The sequence below is a fragment of the Channa argus genome, unplaced genomic scaffold (assembly GCF_033026475.1).
Source record: "Channa argus isolate prfri unplaced genomic scaffold, Channa argus male v1.0 Contig013, whole genome shotgun sequence".
In the NCBI taxonomy this organism is placed as follows: Eukaryota; Metazoa; Chordata; class Actinopteri; order Anabantiformes; family Channidae; genus Channa; species Channa argus.
Genome location: NW_027125232.1, coordinates 189,734 through 209,732, shown reverse-complemented (window position 1 = coordinate 209,732; position 19,999 = coordinate 189,734). Strand labels below are relative to the sequence as shown.

The following is a 19,999-nucleotide window of genomic DNA, read 5'->3' as shown; positions in this document are numbered from 1 at the left end:
AATACTATGGTGAGTAGCCATCTTACTCCTGTGCAAATTGATTATTTAGTTGACGATTCTGCCGCCTCACTGCGTAGGATACTAGATACAGTTGCCCCTTTGAAATAGAAGGCAGTGAATCAGAGGAGCCGACCTCCATGGTACAATTCACAAATGCACAGCTTAAAGCAGGCAACACGAAAGCTAGAGAGGAAGTGGCGTTCCACTAATTTAGAAAAATCCCGGTTAGCCTGGAAAAACAGTTTAAAAACATACAAAAAAGCTCTCCGTGATGCCAGAACAGCATATTATTCCGCATTAATAGAGGAAAACAAGAACAACCCCCGGTTTCTGTTCAGCACTGTAGCCAGGCTGACTAAGAGCCATAGTTCTGTTGAGCCTAGTATTCCCTTAACTTTGAGCAGCAATGACTTTATGACTTTCTTTACTAGTAAAATTGTAGCCATTAGGGAAAAGATTCACCAGATCCTCCCTACAAATATTACGGCTAGATCTTCATGTACAACAGCTATAGAATCCTCAATAAGGCCCCAATCCATCTTAGACTGCTTTTCACCCATAGATCTCACTGAGCTAAGTTCAACTACCGCCTCCTCAAAACTAACAACATGTCTTTTAGACCCTGTTCCAACCAAATTGCTTAAAGATGTTCTACCTTTAATAGACACTTTCATATTAGATTTGATTAACCTATCTTTAGAAACTGGCTATGTACCAAAGGCCTATAAAGTTGCTGTAATCAAACCATTACTTAAAAAACCTTGTCTTGATCCAGGGGATTTAGCCAACTATAGACCAATATCAAATCTCCCGTTTATTTCTAAAATCCTTGAAAAAGTAGTTGCAAAACAATTATGTGATCACCTTTACAGGAATAATTTGTATGAAGACTTTCAGTCAGGATTTAGAGCTCATCACAGTACAGAAACAGCACTGGTAAAAGTCTCCAATGATCTTCTCCTGGCTTCAGATAATGGACTTGTGTCTGTACTCGTCTTACTAGACCTTAGTGCCGCATTTGACACCATTGACCACAACATTTTATTACAGAGACTAGAACATGGATTTGGGATTAAAGGAACCACATTACATTGGTTTAAATCTTATCTGTCAGACAGATTCCAACTTGTTCATGTTAATGATGACTCTTCTTTATGCACCAAAGTCAGCTATGGAGTTCCACAGGGCTCTGTGTTAGGACCAATACTTTTTAATCTCTACATGTCACCTTTAGGCAAAATCATTAGGAAACATTCCATAAACTTCCACTGATATGCAGATGATACCCAGCTCTATTTATCTGTGAAACCAGAAGATACTAACCAATTAGTCAAATTTGAAGCATGTCTAAAAGACATAAAGAACTGGATGTCCTACAATTTCCTACTTCTAAATTCAGACAAAACTGAAATCATCCTCTTTGGGCCTAAAAACATGAGAAATATGCTGTCTAACAATATAGTTACTCTAGATGACATAACTTTGGCCTCTAGTACTACGGTGAGGAACCTTGGAGTTATCGTTGACCAAGATTTGGCGTTTACGTCACATAAAAGACAAATGTCTAGAACAGCCTTCTTCCACCTACGGAACATTGCTAAAATTAGAAGCATCCTGTCTCAAAGTGATGCCGAAAAACTTGTCCATGCATTTGTTACTTCTAGGTTGGACTACTGTAATTCCCTACTTCTGGGGTGTCCTAATAACTCTCTAAAAAGCCTTCAATTAATCCAAAATGCTGCAGCAAGAGTGCTGACTGGATTAGGAAAGAGAGATCATATTTCACCTTCACTAGCTTCTCTTCATTGGCTTCCCATAAAATCTAGAATAGAGTTCAAAACCCTCCTCCTTACATACAAAGCTCTTAATGGTCAAGCTCCATCATATTTAATAGATCTCATAGTCCTGTATCGCCCAATTAGACCACTTCGATCCCAAAATACTGGCCTACTTGTGGTTCCCAGAGTTTGCAAAAGTAGAATGGGAGGCAGAGCCTTTAGCTATCAAGCTCCTCTCCTGTGGAACCAGCTTCCAATCCAAATTCGGGGAGCAGACACCCTCTCTACTTTTAAGACTAGGCTTAAAACTTTCCTTTTTGATGAAGCTTATAGTTAAAAATCCTCACTCAACGCCAGTGCCTTATCCATTAGGCCACTGGGGCATCTCAAACACCTTTACTCATCAGTTCTTCCACCAAACAGTTGCTTCCTAGACAGAGCATAATGTGAGACATGCCATGTTGGCTTTGGGTAACACAATAATGGCCCCAAATGCAGTAGATATAGTGAGTAGAAGGGAAATTTTTAAAAGTGCAAAGAAAAAGATGTGAAACACGTAGAAACTAGATTGCCATGCTGATATGAAACTGGCATTGTACCCCAGATTGGACTCGAACCCTTTGGGAAGCACAATAATGACAATAAAAGCAGTTAGTATAGTAAGATGGAGGAAAGCATTTGAAAGAGCAGAGAAAAGAATGTGAAATATACAATAATTGCATTCCCAAGCGGATATGCATCTGGAATTGTACAGTAGGTGAATATGTACTTTCTGTATCTGGTTCACTTTACTAAGAGGTTGTAAAGGCCCTAAGTCAGCTTACAAAACACAGTTAGCAGAGGATGGATTCGATCCATCGACCTCTGGGTTATGGGCCCAGCACACTTCTGCTGCGCCACTCTGCTTTCAACCAAACCAGATTGGACTCGAACCCTTTGGGTAACACAATAATGACAATAAAAGCAGTTAGTATAGTAAGATTGAGGAAAGCATTTGAAAGAGCAGAGAAAAGAATGTGAAATATACAAAAATTGCATTCCCAAGCTGATATGCATCTGGAATTGTACAGTAGGTGAATATGTACATTCTGTATCTGGTTCACTTTACTAAAAAGTTGCAAAGGCCCTAAGTCAGCTTACAAAACACAGTTAGCAGAGGATGGTTTCGATCCATCGACCTCTGGGTTATGGGCCCAGCACGCTTCCGCTGCGCCACTCTGCTGTCAACCACCCCAGATGGGACTTGAACCCACAATCCCTGGCTTAGGAGGCCAGTGCCTTATCCATTAGGCCACTGGGGCCTCTCAAACACCTTTACTCATCAGTTCTTCCACCAAACAGTTGCTTCCTAGACAGAGCATAATGTGAGACATGCCATGTTGGCTTTGGGTAACACAATAATGGCCCCAAATGCAGTAGATATAGTGAGTAGAAGGGAAATTTTTAAAAGTGCAAAGAAAAAGATGTGAAACACGTAGAAACTAGATTGCCATGCTGATATGAAACTGGCATTGTACCCCAGATTGGACTCGAACCCTTTGGGTAGCACAATAATGACAATAAAAGCAGTTAGTATAGTAAGATGGAGGAAAGCATTTGAAAGAGCAGAGAAAAGAATGTGAAATATACAATAATTGCATTCCCAAGCTGATATGCATCTGGAATTGTATAGTAGGTGAATATGTACTTTCTGTATCTGGTTCACTTTACTAAGAGGTTGTAAAGGCCCTAAGTCAGCTTACAAAACACAGTTAGCAGAGGATGGTTTCGATCCATCGACCTCTGGGTTATGGGCCCAGCACGCTTCCGCTGCGCCACTCTGCTGTCAACCACCCCAGATGGGACTTGAACCCACAATCCCTGGCTTAGGAGGCCAGTGCCTTATCCATTAGGCCACTGGGGCATCTCAATCACCTTTACTCATCAGTTCTTCCACCAAACAGTTGCTTCCTATACAGAGCATAATGTGAGACATGCCATGTTGGCTTTGGGTAACACAATAATGGCCCCATATGCAGTAGATATAGTGAGTTCAATTCAATTCAACTTTATTTATATAGTGCCAATTCACAACAAAGTCATCTCAGGGCACTTTACAGAATAAAGTCAAGATTATAAAGATATATAAAGAGAACCCAACAATTCCCCCTGGAGCAAGCCATAGGCAACAGTGGAGAGGAAAAACTCCCTTTAACGGAAGAAACCTCCAGCAGAACCAGGCTCAGGGTGGACGGCCATTTGCCTCGACCGGTTGGGGTGAGTGGAAAGGGGAGAGGGAAAAGAACAGAGCAACAAAAAGCAACAACAAAACATTGGGCAGATTGGTAGGACCAGTAGCTTCACGCTGGAAGACACACAGCTTCAAAGCCGGGGGACACCTGCAGAAAGGGACAGAGAGAAGGGGACAGAGGATGACAAAGACAACTACGGGAGAGAACACACAGAGTTAATGACATACAGTGGTGACAATTGCGGGATGAGAGGAGAGGAGAGATGGTCAAGAGGAGGAAAGGAGCTCAGTGCATTGGGGGGTGGGTCCCCCAGCAGTCTAAGCCTATGGCAGCATAACTATAAATAACTATATGCTTTATTAAAAAGGAAGGTTTTAAGCCTAGACTTAAAAGTAGAGAGGCTGTCTGCTTCCCGAATCTGAACTGGGAGCTGGTTTCACAAGAGAGGAGCTTGATAGCTAAAGGCTCTACCTCCCATTCTACTTTTGGAAATTCTGGGAACCACAAGTAGGCCTGCATTCTGAGAGCAAAGTGGTCTACTGGGATGATATGGTGCTATGAGGTCTTCTAAATATGATGGAGCCTGACCATTCAGAGCTTTATATGTAAGAAGCAGGGTTTCAAATTCTATTCTACATTTAATTGGAAGCCAATGGAGAGAAGCTAGTGAAGGTGAAATATGATCTCTCTTGCTAGTTCCAGTCAGCACTCTTGCTGCAGCATTTTGGATTAATTGCAGGCTCTTTAGGGAGTTACTGGGGCATCCTGAAAGTAGGGAATTACAGTAGTCAAACCTAGAGGTAACAAATGCATGGACCAGTTTTTCGGCATCACTTTGAGACAGGATGCTCCTAATTTTGGCAATGTTCCGTAGGTGGAAGAAGGCTGTTCTAGAGATTTGTTTTATATGTGAGTTAAAGGACAGATCCTGATCAAACATAACTCCAAGGTTCCTTGCAGTAGTACTGGAGGCCAGGCTTATGCCATCTAGTGTAACAATATGGTTGGACATCATATCTCTGAGATTTTTGGGCCCAAATACTATGAATTCAGTTTTGTCTGAGTTTAAAAGTAAAAAATTGTGGGACATCCAGGCCTTTATGTCTTGTAGGCATGCTTGAAGCTTTATTAACTGATTATTTTCATCTGGTTCCATATATAAATATAGCTGGGTATCATCAGCATAACAGTGGAAGGGATATTTTTAAAAGTGCAAAGAAAAAGATGTGAAACACGTAGAAACTAGATTGCCATGCTGATATGAAACTGGCATTGTACCCCAGATTGGACTCGAACCCTTTGGGTAACACAATAATGACAATAAAAGCAGTTAGTATAGTAAGATGGAGGAAAGCGTTTGAAAGAGCAGAGAAAAGACTGTGAAATATACAAAAATTGCATTCCCAAGCTCATATGCATCTGGAATTGTATAGTAGATGAATATGTACTGTCTGTATCTGGTTCATTTTACTAAGACATTGTAAAGGCCCTAAATCACCTTACAAAACACAGTTAGCAGAGGATGGTTTCGATTCATCGACCTCTGGGTTATGGGCCCAGCACGCTTCCGCTGCGCCACTCTGCTTTCAACCACTCTGCTTTCAACCACTCTGCTTTCAACCACTCTGCTTTCAACCACTCTGCTTTCAACCACTCTGCTTTCAACCACTCTGCTTTCAACCACGCATGATGGGACTCGAACCCTTTGGGTAACACAATAATGACAATAAAAGCAGTTAGTATAGTAAGATGGAGGAAAGCATTTGAAAGAGCAGAGAAAAGAATGTGAAATATACAAAAATTGCATTCCCAAGCTGATATGCATCTGGATTTGTATAGTAGGTGAATATGTACTTTCTGTATCTGGTTCACTTTACTAAGAGGTTGTAAAGGCCCTAAGTCAGCTTACAAAACACAGTTAGCAGAGGATGGTTCCGATCCATCGACCTCTGGGTTATGGGCCCAGCACGCTTCCGCTGCGCCACTCTGCTGTCAACCACCCCAGATGGGACTTAAACCCACAATCCCTGGCTTAGGAGGCCAGTGCCTTATCCATTAGGCCACTGGGGCATCTCAATCACCTTTACTCATCAGTTCTTCCACCAAACAGTTGCTTCCTATACAGAGCATAATGTGAGACATGCCATGTTGGCTTTGGGTAACACAATAATGGCCCCATATGCAGTAGATATAGTGAGTTCAATTCAATTCAACTTTATTTATATAGTGCCAATTCACAACAAAGTCATCTCAGGGCACTTTACAGAATAAAGTCAAGATTATAAAGATATATAAAGAGAACCCAACAATTCCCCCTGGAGCAAGCCATAGGCAACAGTGGAGAGGAAAAACTCCCTTTAACGGAAGAAACCTCCAGCAGAACCAGGCTCAGGGTGGACGGCCATTTGCCTCGACCGGTTGGGGTGAGTGGAAAGGGGAGAGGGAAAAGAACAGAGCAACAAAAAGCAACAACAAAACATTGGGCAGATTGGTAGGACCAGTAGCTTCACGCTGGAAGACACACAGCTTCAAAGCCGGGGGACACCTGCAGAAAGGGACAGAGAGAAGGGGACAGAGGATGACAAAGACAACTACGGGAGAGAACACACAGAGTTAATGACATACAGTGGTGACAATTGCGGGATGAGAGGAGAGGAGAGATGGTCAAGAGGAGGAAAGGAGCTCAGTGCATTGGGGGGTGGGTCCCCCAGCAGTCTAAGCCTATGGCAGCATAACTATAAATAACTATATGCTTTATTAAAAAGGAAGGTTTTAAGCCTAGACTTAAAAGTAGAGAGGCTGTCTGCTTCCCGAATCTGAACTGGGAGCTGGTTTCACAAGAGAGGAGCTTGATAGCTAAAGGCTCTACCTCCCATTCTACTTTTGGAAATTCTGGGAACCACAAGTAGGCCTGCATTCTGAGAGCAAAGTGGTCTACTGGGATGATATGGTGCTATGAGGTCTTCTAAATATGATGGAGCCTGACCATTCAGAGCTTTATATGTAAGAAGCAGGGTTTCAAATTCTATTCTACATTTAATTGGAAGCCAATGGAGAGAAGCTAGTGAAGGTGAAATATGATCTCTCTTGCTAGTTCCAGTCAGCACTCTTGCTGCAGCATTTTGGATTAATTGCAGGCTCTTTAGGGAGTTACTGGGGCATCCTGAAAGTAGGGAATTACAGTAGTCAAACCTAGAGGTAACAAATGCATGGACCAGTTTTTCGGCATCACTTTGAGACAGGATGCTCCTAATTTTGGCAATGTTCCGTAGGTGGAAGAAGGCTGTTCTAGAGATTTGTTTTATATGTGAGTTAAAGGACAGATCCTGATCAAACATAACTCCAAGGTTCCTTGCAGTAGTACTGGAGGCCAGGCTTATGCCATCTAGTGTAACAATATGGTTGGACATCATATCTCTGAGATTTTTGGGCCCAATTACTATGAATTCAGTTTTGTCTGAGTTTAAAAGTAAAAAATTGTGGGACATCCAGGCCTTTATGTCTTGTAGGCATGCTTGAAGCTTTATTAACTGATTATTTTCATCTGGTTCCATATATAAATATAGCTGGGTATCATCAGCATAACAGTGGAAGGGATATTTTTAAAAGTGCAAAGAAAAAGATGTGAAACACGTAGAAACTAGATTGCCATGCTGATATGAAACTGGCATTGTACCCCAGATTGGACTCGAACCCTTTGGGTAACACAATAATGACAATAAAAGCAGTTAGTATAGTAAGATGGAGGAAAGCGTTTGAAAGAGCAGAGAAAAGACTGTGAAATATACAAAAATTGCATTCCCAAGCTCATATGCATCTGGAATTGTATAGTAGATGAATATGTACTGTCTGTATCTGGTTCATTTTACTAAGACATTGTAAAGGCCCTAAATCACCTTACAAAACACAGTTAGCAGAGGATGGTTTCGATTCATCGACCTCTGGGTTATGGGCCCAGCACGCTTCCGCTGCGCCACTCTGCTTTCAACCACTCTGCTTTCAACCACTCTGCTTTCAACCACTCTGCTTTCAACCACTCTGCTTTCAACCACTCTGCTTTCAACCACGCCAGATGGGACTCGAACCCTTTGGGTAACACAATAATGACAATAAAAGCAGTTAGTATAGTAAGATGGAGGAAAGCATTTGAAAGAGCAGAGAAAAGAATGTGAAATATACAAAAATTGCATTCCCAAGCTGATATGCATCTGGATTTGTATAGTAGGTGAATATGTACTTTCTGTATCTGGTTCACTTTACTAAAAGGTTGTAAAGGCCCTAAGTCAGCTTACAAAACACAGTGAGCAGAGGATGGTTTCGAGCCATTGACCTTTGGGTTATGGGCCCAGCACGCTTCCACTGCACCACTCTGCTGTCAACCACCCCAGATGGGATTTGAACCCACAATCATTGGCTTAGGAGGCCAGTGCCTTATCCATTAGGCCACTGGGGCATCTCAAACACCTTTACTCATCAGTTCTTCCACCAAACAGTTGCTTCCTATACAGAGCATAATGTGAGACATGCCATGTTGGCTTTGGGTAACACAATAATGGCCCCAAATGCAGTAGATATAGTGAGTAGAAGGGAAATTTTTAAAAGTGCAAAGAAAAAGATGTGAAACACATAGAAACTAGTTTCCAATGCTGATATAAAACTGGCATTGTACCCCAGATTGGACTCGAACCCTTTGGGTAACACAATAATGACAATAAAAGCAGTTAGTATAGTAAGATGGAGGAAACCATTTAAAAGAGCAGAGAAAGGAATTTGAAATATACAAAAATTGCATTCCCAAGCTGATATGCATCTGGAATTGTACAGTAGGTGAATATGTACTTTCTGTATCTGGTTCACTTTACTAAAAGGTTGTAAAGGCCCTAAGTCAGCTTACAAAACACAGTTAGCAGAGGATAGTTTCGAACCATCGACCTTTGGGTTATGGGCCCAGCACGCTTCCGCTGAGCCACTCTGCTGTCAACCACCCCAGATGGGACTCGAACCCTTTGGGTAACACAATAATGACAATAAAAGCAGTTAGTATAGTAAGATGGAGGAAAGCATTTGAAAGAGCAGAGAAAAGAATGTGAAATATACAAAAATTGCATTCCCAAGCTCATATGCATCTGGAATTGTACAGTAGGTGAATATGTACTTTCTGTATCTGGTTCACTTTACTAAAAGGTTGTAAAGGCCCTAAGTCAGCTTACAAAACACAGTTAGCAGAGGATGGTTTCGATCCATCGACTTCTGGGTTATGGGCCCAGCACGCTTCCGCTGCGCCACTCTGCTTTGAACCACACCAGATTGGACTCGAACCCTTTGGGTAATACAACTGCTCATACTGAACCAAAACCCAAAACTTTTAAATGTGGATTATTAAACATCAGATCTCTCTCTTCTAAATCTTTGTTAGTAAATGACTTGATAAATGATCATCAAATTGGTTCATTTTGTCTCACTGAAACGTGGTTGCAGCAGGAAGAATATGTCAGTTTAAATGAGTCAACCCCCCAAAGTCATATTAATTATCATGTTCCTAGATGCACAGGCCGAGGTGGAGGAGTAGCAGCAATATTTCACTCTAGCTTATCAATAATTCCTAGACCTAAACATAGTTATACCTCATTTGAGAGTCTTACTCTTAGCCTTTCACACCCAAACTGGAAAACTCAAAAACCACTATTATTTGTTATCGTGTACCGTCCTCCAGTCCCTTATTCAGAGTTTTTGATTGAATTTTCTGATTTTCTATCTGATTTAGTGCTTAGTACAGATAAAGTCATTATAGTGGGTGACTTTAACATTCATGTAGATGCTGACAGTAACTGTCTGAGCACTGCGTTTAATTCATTATTAGATTCAATTGGTTTTTCCCAAAATGTAAATAAACCCACTCATTGTTTTAGTCACACGTTAGACCTTGTCCTTACATATGGCATTGAAACTGATAATTTAATAGTATTTCCTCATAATTCTCTTCTGTCTGACCATTTTCTAATAACATTTGAATTTACAATAACGGACTATACAGCAGTTAGGAAAAAATTCCACTACAGCAGATGTTTATCTGAAAATGCTGTGAATACATTTAAAGAAATTATTTCTTCATCTTTTTCACCACCATGTGTCAATACTATGGTGAGTAGCCATCTTACTCCTGTGCAAATTGATTATTTAGTTGACGATTCTGCCGCCTCACTGCGTAGGATACTAGATACAGTTGCCCCTTTGAAATAGAAGGCAGTGAATCAGAGGAGCCGACCTCCATGGTACAATTCACAAATGCACAGCTTAAAGCAGGCAACACGAAAGTTAGAGAGGAAGTGGCGTTCCACTAATTTAGAAGAATCCCGGTTAGCCTGGAAAAACAGTTTAAAAACATACAAAAAAGCTCTCCGTGATGCCAGAACAGCATATTATTCCGCATTAATAGAGGAAAACAAGAACAACCCCCGGTTTCTGTTCAGCACTGTAGCCAGGCTGACTAAGAGCCATAGTTCTGTTGAGCCTAGTATTCCCTTAACTTTGAGCAGCAATGACTTTATGACTTTCTTTACTAGTAAAATTGTAGCCATTAGGGAAAAGATTCACCAGATCCTCCCTACAAATATTACGGCTAGATCTTCATGTACAACAGCTATAGAATCCTCAATAAGGCCCCAATCCATCTTAGACTGCTTTTCACCCATAGATCTCACTGAGCTAAGTTCAACTACCGCCTCCTCAAAACTAACAACATGTCTTTTAGACCCTGTTCCAACCAAATTGCTTAAAGATGTTCTACCTTTAATAGACACTTTCATATTAGATTTGATTAACCTATCTTTAGAAACTGGCTATGTACCAAAGGCCTATAAAGTTGCTGTAATCAAACCATTACTTAAAAAACCTTGTCTTGATCCAGGGGATTTAGCCAACTATAGACCAATATCAAATCTCCCGTTTATTTCTAAAATCCTTGAAAAAGTAGTTGCAAAACAATTATGTGATCACCTTTACAGGAATAATTTGTATGAAGACTTTCAGTCAGGATTTAGAGCTCATCACAGTACAGAAACAGCACTGGTAAAAGTCTCCAATGATCTTCTCCTGGCTTCAGATAATGGACTTGTGTCTGTACTCGTCTTACTAGACCTTAGTGCCGCATTTGACACCATTGACCACAACATTTTATTACAGAGACTAGAACATGGATTTGGGATTAAAGGAACCACATTACATTGGTTTAAATCTTATCTGTCAGACAGATTCCAACTTGTTCATGTTAATGATGACTCTTCTTTATGCACCAAAGTCAGCTATGGAGTTCCACAGGGCTCTGTGTTAGGACCAATACTTTTTAATCTCTACATGTCACCTTTAGGCAAAATCATTAGGAAACATTCCATAAACTTCCACTGATATGCAGATGATACCCAGCTCTATTTATCTGTGAAACCAGAAGATACTAACCAATTAGTCAAATTTGAAGCATGTCTAAAAGACATAAAGAACTGGATGTCCTACAATTTCCTACTTCTAAATTCAGACAAAACTGAAATCATCCTCTTTGGGCCTAAAAACATGAGAAATATGCTGTCTAACAATATAGTTACTCTAGATGACATAACTTTGGCCTCTAGTACTACGGTGAGGAACCTTGGAGTTATCTTTGACCAAGATTTGGCGTTTACGTCACATAAAAGACAAATGTCTAGAACAGCCTTCTTCCACCTACGGAACATTGCTAAAATTAGAAGCATCCTGTCTCAAAGTGATGCCGAAAAACTGGTCCATGCATTTGTTACTTCTAGGTTGGACTACTGTAATTCCCTACTTCTGGGGTGTCCTAATAACTCTCTAAAAAGCCTTCAATTAATCCAAAATGCTGCAGCAAGAGTGCTGACTGGATTAGGAAAGAGAGATCATATTTCACCTTCACTAGCTTCTCTTCATTGGCTTCCCATAAAATCTAGAATAGAGTTCAAAACCCTCCTCCTTACATACAAAGCTCTTAATGGTCAAGCTCCATCATATTTAAAAGATCTCATAGTCCTGTATCGCCCAATTAGACCACTTCGATCCCAAAATACTGGCCTACTTGTGGTTCCCAGAGTTTGCAAAAGTAGAATGGGAGGCAGAGCCTTTAGCTATCAAGCTCCTCTCCTGTGGAACCAGCTTCCAATCCAAATTCGGGGAGCAGACACCCTCTCTACTTTTAAGACTAGGCTTAAAACTTTCCTTTTTGATAAAGCTTATAGTTAAAAATCCTCACTCAACGCCAGTGCCTTATCCATTAGGCCACTGGGGCATCTCAAACACCTTTACTCATCAGTTCTTCCACCAAACAGTTGCTTCCTAGACAGAGCATAATGTGAGACATGCCATGTTGGCTTTGGGTAACACAATAATGGCCCCAAATGCAGTAGATATAGTGAGTAGAAGGGAAATTTTTAAAAGTGCAAAGAAAAAGATGTGAAACACGTAGAAACTACATTGCCATGCTGATATGAAACTGGCATTGTACCCCAGATTGGACTCGAACCCTTTGGGTAGCACAATAATGACAATAAAAGCAGTTAGTATAGTAAGATGGAGGAAAGCATTTGAAAGAGCAGAGAAAAGAATGTGAAATATACAATAATTGCATTCCCAAGCGGATATGCATCTGGAATTGTACAGTAGGTGAATATGTACTTTCTGTATCTGGTTCACTTTACTAAGAGGTTGTAAAGGCCCTAAGTCAGCTTACAAAACACAGTTAGCAGAGGATGGTTTCGATCCATCGACCTCTGGGTTTTGGGCCCAGCACGCTTCCGCTGCGCCACTCTGCTTTCAACCACACCAGATTGGAGTCGAACCCTTTGGGTAACACAATAATGACAATAAAAGCAGTTAGTATAGTAAGATGGAGGAAAGCATTTGAAAGAGCAGAGAAAAGAATGTGAAATATACAAAAATTGCATTCCCAAGCTGATATGCATCTGGAATTGTACAGTAGGCGAATATGTATTTTCTGTATCTGGTTCACTTTACTAAAAGGTTGTAAAGGCCCTAAGTCAGCTTACAAAACACAGTTAGCAGAGGATGGTTTCGATCCATCGACCTCTGGGTTATGGGCCCAGCACGCTTCCGCTGCGCCACTCTGCTTTCAACCACGCCAGATTGGACTCGAACCCTTTGGGTAACACAATAATGACAATAAAAGCAGTTAGTATAGTAAGATGGAGGAAAGCATTTGAAAGAGCAGAGAAAAGAATGTGAAATATACAAAAATTGCATTCCCAAGCTGATATGCATCTGGAATATTACAGTAGGTGAATATGTACTTTCTGTATCTGGATCACTTTACTTAAAGGTTGTAAGGGCCCTAAGTCAGCTTACAAAACACAGTTAGCAAAGGATGGTTTCAATCTATTGACCTCTGGGTTATGGGCCCAGCACGCTTCTGCTGCGCCACTCTGCTGTCAACCACCCCAGATGGGACTCGAACCCACAATCCCTGGCTTAGGAGGCCAGTGCATTATCCATTAGGCCACTGGGGAATCACAAACACCTTTACTCCTCAGTTCTTCCACCAAACAGTTGCTTCCTATACAGAGCATAATGTGAGCCATGCCATGTTGGCTTTGGGTAACACAATAATGGCCCCAAATGCAGTAGATATAGTGAGTAGAAGGGAAATTTTTAAAAGTGCAAAGAAAAAGATGTGAAACACGTAGAAACTACATTGCCATGCTGATATGAAACTGGCATTGTACCCCAGATTGGACTCGAACCCTTTGGGTAGCACAATAATGACAATAAAAGCAGTTAGTATAGTAAGATGGAGGAAAGCATTTGAAAGAGCAGAGAAAAGAATGTGAAATATACAATAATTGCATTCCCAAGCGGATATGCATCTGGAATTGTACAGTAGGTGAATATGTACTTTCTGTATCTGGTTCACTTTACTAAGAGGTTGTAAAGGCCCTAAGTCAGCTTACAAAACACAGTTAGCAGAGGATGGTTTCGATCCATCGACCTCTGGGTTTTGGGCCCAGCACGCTTCCGCTGCGCCACTCTGCTTTCAACCACACCAGATTGGAGTCGAACCCTTTGGGTAACACAATAATGACAATAAAAGCAGTTAGTATAGTAAGATGGAGGAAAGCATTTGAAAGAGCAGAGAAAAGAATGTGAAATATACAAAAATTGCATTCCCAAGCTGATATGCATCTGGAATTGTACAGTAGGCGAATATGTATTTTCTGTATCTGGTTCACTTTACTAAAAGGTTGTAAAGGCCCTAAGTCAGCTTACAAAACACAGTTAGCAGAGGATGGTTTCGATCCATCGACCTCTGGGTTATGGGCCCAGCACGCTTCCGCTGCGCCACTCTGCTTTCAACCACGCCAGATTGGACTCGAACCCTTTGGGTAACACAATAATGACAATAAAAGCAGTTAGTATAGTAAGATGGAGGAAAGCATTTGAAAGAGCAGAGAAAAGAATGTGAAATATACAAAAATTGCATTCCCAAGCTGATATGCATCTGGAATATTACAGTAGGTGAATATGTACTTTCTGTATCTGGATCACTTTACTTAAAGGTTGTAAGGGCCCTAAGTCAGCTTACAAAACACAGTTAGCAAAGGATGGTTTCAATCTATTGACCTCTGGGTTATGGGCCCAGCACGCTTCTGCTGCGCCACTCTGCTGTCAACCACCCCAGATGGGACTCGAACCCACAATCCCTGGCTTAGGAGGCCAGTGCATTATCCATTAGGCCACTGGGGAATCACAAACACCTTTACTCCTCAGTTCTTCCAACTAACAGTTGCTTCCTATATAGAGCATAATGTGAGACATGCCATGTTGGCTTTGGGTAACACAGTAATGGCCCCAAATGCAGTAGATATAGTGAGTAGAAGGGGAAAGATGTGAAATACGTAGAAAATAGATTGCCATGCTGAGATGAAACTGGCATTGTACACCAGATTGGACTCGAACCCTTTGGGTAACACAATAATGACAATAAAAGCAGTTAGTATAGTAAGATGGACGAAAGCATTTGAAAGAGCAGAGAAAGGAATTTGAAATATACAAAAATTGCATTCCCAAGCTGATATGCATCTGGAATTGTACAGTAGATGAATATGTACTGTCCTTATCTGGTTCATTTTACTAAGACATTGTAAAGGCTCTAAATCACTTTACAAAACACAGTTAGCAGAGGATGGATTCAATCCATCGACCTCTGGGTTATGGGCCCAGCACACTTCTGCTGCGCCAATCTGCTTTCAACCAAACCAGATTGGACTCGAACCCTTTGGGTAACACAATAATGACAATAAAAGCAGTTAGTATAGTAAGATTGAGGAAAGCATTTGAAAGAGCAGAGAAAAGAATGTGAAATATACAAAAATTGCATTCCCAAGCTGATATGCATCTGGAATTGTACAGTAGGTGAATATGTACATTCTGTATCTGGTTCACTTTACTAAAAAGTTGCAAAGGCCCTAAGTCAGCTTACAAAACACAGTTAGCAGAGGATGGTTTCGATCCATCGACCTCTGGGTTATGGGCCCAGCACGCTTCCGCTGCGCCACTCTGCTGTCAACCACCCCAGATGGGACTTGAACCCACAATCCCTGGCTTAGGAGGCCAGTGCCTTATCCATTAGGCCACTGGGGCCTCTCAAACACCTTTACTCATCAGTTCTTCCACCAAACAGATGCTTCCTAGACAGAGCATAATGTGAGACATGCCATGTTGGCTTTGGGTAACACAATAATGGCCCCAAATGCAGTAGATATAGTGAGTAGAAGGGAAATTTTTAAAAGTGCAAAGAAAAAGATGTGAAACACGTAGAAACTAGATTGCCATGCTGATATGAAACTGGCATTGTACCCCAGATTGGACTCGAACCCTTTGGGTAACACAATAATGACAATAAAAGCAGTTAGTATAGTAAGATGGAGGAAAGCATTTGAAAGAGCAGAGAAAAGAATGTGAAATATACAATAATTGCATTCCCAAGCTGATATGCATCTGGAATTGTATAGTAGGTGAATATGTACTTTCTGTATCTGGTTCACTTTACTAAGAGGTTGTAAAGGCCCTAAGTCAGCTTACAAAACACAGTTAGCAGAGGATGGTTTCGATCCATCGACCTCTGGGTTATGGGCCCAGCACGCTTCCGCTGCGCCACTCTGCTGTCAACCACCCCAGATGGGACTTGAACCGACAATCCCTGGCTTAGGAGGCCAGTGCCTTATCCGTTAGGTCACTGGGGCCTCTCAAACACCTTTACTCATCAGTTCTTCCACCAAACAGTTGCTTCCTAGACAGAGCATAATGTGAGACATGCCATGTTGGCTTTGGGTAACACAATAATGGCCCCAAATGCAGTAGATATAGTGAGTAGAAGGGAAATTTTTAAAAGTGCAAAGAAAAAGATGTGAAACACGTAGAAACTAGATTGCCATGCTGATATGAAACTGGCATTGTACCCCAGATTGGACTCGAACCCTTTGGGTAGCACAATAATGACAATAAAAGCAGTTAGTATAGTAAGATGGAGGAAAGCATTTGAAAGAGCAGAGAAAAGAATGTGAAATATACAATAATTGCATTCCCAAGCTGATATGCATCTGGAATTGTATAGTAGGTGAATATGTACTTTCTGTATCTGGTTCACTTTACTAAGAGGTTGTAAAGGCCCTAAGTCAGCTTACAAAACACAGTTAGCAGAGGATGGTTCCGATCCATCGACCTCTGGGTTATGGGCCCAGCACGCTTCCGCTGCGCCACTCTGCTGTCAACCACCCCAGATGGGACTTGAACCCACAATCCCTGGCTTAGGAGGCCAGTGCCTTATCCATTAGGCCACTGGGGCATCTCAATCACCTTTACTCATCAGTTCTTCCACCAAACAGTTGCTTCCTATACAGAGCATAATGTGAGACATGCCATGTTGGCTTTGGGTAACACAATAATGGCCCCATATGCAGTAGATATAGTGAGTTCAATTCAATTCAACTTTATTTATATAGTGCCAATTCACAACAAAGTCATCTCAGGGCACTTTACAGAATAAAGTAAAGATTATAAAGATATATAAAGAGAACCCAACAATTCCCCCTGGAGCAAGCCATAGGCAACAGTGGAGAGGAAAAACTCCCTTTAACGGAAGAAACCTCCAGCAGAACCAGGCTCAGGGTGGACGGCCATTTGCCTCGACCGGTTGGGGTGAGTGGAAAGGGGAGAGGGAAAAGAACAGAGCAACAAAAAGCAACAACAAAACATTGGGCAGATTGGTAGGACCAGTAGCTTCACGCTGGAAGACACACAGCTTCAAAGCCGGGGGACACCTGCAGAAAGGGACAGAGAGAAGGGGACAGAGGATGACAAAGACAACTACGGGAGAGAACACACAGAGTTAATGACATGCAGTGGTGACAATTGCGGGATGAGAGGAGAGGAGAGATGGTCAAGAGGAGGAAAGGAGCTCAGTGCATTGGGGGGTGGGTCCCCCAGCAGTCTAAGCCTATGGCAGCATAACTATAAATAACTATATGCTTTATTAAAAAGGAAGGTTTTAAGCCTAGACTTAAAAGTAGAGAGGCTGTCTGCTTCCCGAATCTGAACTGGGAGCTGGTTTCACAAGAGAGGAGCTTGATAGCTAAAGGCTCTACCTCCCATTCTACTTTTGGAAATTCTGGGAACCACAAGTAGGCCTGCATTCTGAGAGCAAAGTGGTCTACTGGGATGATATGGTGCTATGAGGTCTTCTAAATATGATGGAGCCTGACCATTCAGAGCTTTATATGTAAGAAGCAGGGTTTCAAATTCTATTCTACATTTAATTGGAAGCCAATGGAGAGAAGCTAGTGAAGGTGAAATATGATCTCTCTTGCTAGTTCCAGTCAGCACTCTTGCTGCAGCATTTTGGATTAATTGCAGGCTCTTTAGGGAGTTACTGGGGCATCCTGAAAGTAGGGAATTACAGTAGTCAAACCTAGAGGTAACAAATGCATGGACCAGTTTTTCGGCATCACTTTGAGACAGGATGCTCCTAATTTTGGCAATGTTCCGTAGGTGGAAGAAGGCTGTTCTAGAGATTTGTTTTATATGTGAGTTAAAGGACAGATCCTGATCAAACATAACTCCAAGGTTCCTTGCAGTAGTACTGGAGGCCAGGCTTATGCCATCTAGTGTAACAATATGGTTGGACATCATATCTCTGAGATTTTTGGGCCCAAATACTATGAATTCAGTTTTGTCTGAGTTTAAAAGTAAAAAATTGTGGGACATCCAGGCCTTTATGTCTTGTAGGCATGCTTGAAGCTTTATTAACTGATTATTTTCATCTGGTTCCATATATAAATATAGCTGGGTATCATCAGCATAACAGTGGAAGGGATATTTTTAAAAGTGCAAAGAAAAAGATGTGAAACACGTAGAAACTAGATTGCCATGCTGATATGAAACTGGCATTGTACCCCAGATTGGACTCGAACCCTTTGGGTAACACAATAATGACAATAAAAGCAGTTAGTATAGTAAGATGGAGGAAAGCATTTGAAAGAGCAGAGAAAAGAATGTGAAATATACAAAAATTGCATTCCCAAGCTGATATGCATCTGGAATATTACAGTAGGTGAATATGTACTTTCTGTATCTGGATCACTTTACTTAAAGGTTGTAAAGGCCCTAAGTCAGCTTACAAAACACAGTTAGCAAAGGATGGTTTCAATCTATTGACCTCTGGGTTATGGGCCCAGCACGCTTCCGCTGCGCCACTCTGCTTTCAACCACGCCAGATTGGACTCGAACCCTTTGGGTAACACAATAATGACAATAAAAGCAGTTAGTATAGTAAGATGGAGGAAAGCATTTGAAAGAGCAGAGAAAAGAATGTGAAATATACAAAAATTGCATTCCCAAGCTGATATGCATCTGGAATATTACAGTAGGTGAATATGTACTTTCTGTATCTGGATCACTTTACTTAAAGGTTGTAAAGGCCCTAAGTCAGCTTACAAAACACAGTTAGCAAAGGATGGTTTCAATCTATTGACCTCTGGGTTATGGGCCCAGCACGCTTTTGCTGCGCCACTCTGCTGTCAACCACCCCAGATGGGACTCGAACCCACAATCCCTGGCTTAGGAGGCCAGTGCATTATCCATTAGGCCACTGGGGCATATTTCACATGGGGCAAAAAATTGTGGGACATCCAGGCCTTTATGTCTTGTAGGCATGCTTGAAGCTTTATTAACTGATTATTTTCATCTGGTTCCATATATAAATATAGCTGGGTATCATCAGCATAACAGTGGAAGGGATATTTTTAAAAGTGCAAAGAAAAAGATGTGAAACACGTAGAAACTAGATTGCCATGCTGATATGAAACTGGCATTGTACCCCAGATTGGACTCGAACCCTTTGGGTAACACAATAATGACAATAAAAGCAGTTAGTATAGTAAGATGGAGGAAAGCATTTGAAATACGTAGAAACTAGATTGCCATGCTGAGATGAAACTGGCATTGTACACCAGATTGGACTCGAACCCTTTGGGTAACACAATAATGGCCCCAAATGCAGTAGATATAGTGAGTAGAAGGGAAATTTTTAAAAGTGCAAAGAAAAAGATGTGAAACACATAGAAACTAGTTTCCAATGCTGATATGAAACTGGCATTGTACCCCAGATTGGACTCGAACCCTTTGGGTAACACAATAATGACAATAAAAGCAGTTAGTATAGTAAGATGGAGGGAACCATTTAAAAGAGCAGAGAAAGGAATTTGAAATATACAAAAATTGCATTCCCAAGCTGATATGCATCTGGAATTGTACAGGAGGTGAATATTTACTTTCTGTATCTGGTTCAGTTTACTAAAAGGTTGTAAAGGCCCTAAGTCAGCTTACAAAACACAGTTAGCAGAGGATGGTTTCGATCCATCGACCTCTGGGTTATGGGTCCAGCACGCTTCCGCTGTACCACTCTGCTGTCAACCA

At 41.3% G+C, this 19,999-nt stretch overlaps 8 non-coding genes across 8 annotated transcripts; all 8 read right to left on the bottom strand.

The window, feature by feature from the left end:
• Positions 1 to 3,006: 3,006 nt before the first annotated feature.
• trnar-ccu (transfer RNA arginine (anticodon CCU)) lies at positions 3,007 to 3,079 on the bottom strand. The gene has a single exon. It is a non-coding gene; the product is annotated as a tRNA-Arg (tRNA).
• Positions 3,080 to 3,608: 529 nt separating this feature from the next.
• trnar-ccu (transfer RNA arginine (anticodon CCU)) lies at positions 3,609 to 3,681 on the bottom strand. Its single transcript has one exon. It is a non-coding gene; the product is annotated as a tRNA-Arg (tRNA).
• A 2,325-nt stretch (positions 3,682 to 6,006) lies between these two features.
• On the bottom strand, positions 6,007 to 6,079 carry trnar-ccu (transfer RNA arginine (anticodon CCU)). Its single transcript has one exon. It is a non-coding gene; the product is annotated as a tRNA-Arg (tRNA).
• Positions 6,080 to 8,389: 2,310 nt separating this feature from the next.
• Positions 8,390 to 8,462, bottom strand: trnar-ccu (transfer RNA arginine (anticodon CCU)). The gene has a single exon. It is a non-coding gene; the product is annotated as a tRNA-Arg (tRNA).
• A 4,291-nt stretch (positions 8,463 to 12,753) lies between these two features.
• Positions 12,754 to 12,825, bottom strand: trnal-caa (transfer RNA leucine (anticodon CAA)). Its single transcript has one exon. It is a non-coding gene; the product is annotated as a tRNA-Leu (tRNA).
• A 1,162-nt stretch (positions 12,826 to 13,987) lies between these two features.
• On the bottom strand, positions 13,988 to 14,059 carry trnal-caa (transfer RNA leucine (anticodon CAA)). Its single transcript has one exon. It is a non-coding gene; the product is annotated as a tRNA-Leu (tRNA).
• Positions 14,060 to 15,594: 1,535 nt separating this feature from the next.
• trnar-ccu (transfer RNA arginine (anticodon CCU)) lies at positions 15,595 to 15,667 on the bottom strand. Its single transcript has one exon. It is a non-coding gene; the product is annotated as a tRNA-Arg (tRNA).
• A 1,131-nt stretch (positions 15,668 to 16,798) lies between these two features.
• Positions 16,799 to 16,871, bottom strand: trnar-ccu (transfer RNA arginine (anticodon CCU)). Its single transcript has one exon. It is a non-coding gene; the product is annotated as a tRNA-Arg (tRNA).
• Between the last annotated feature and the right edge of the window lie 3,128 nt (positions 16,872 to 19,999).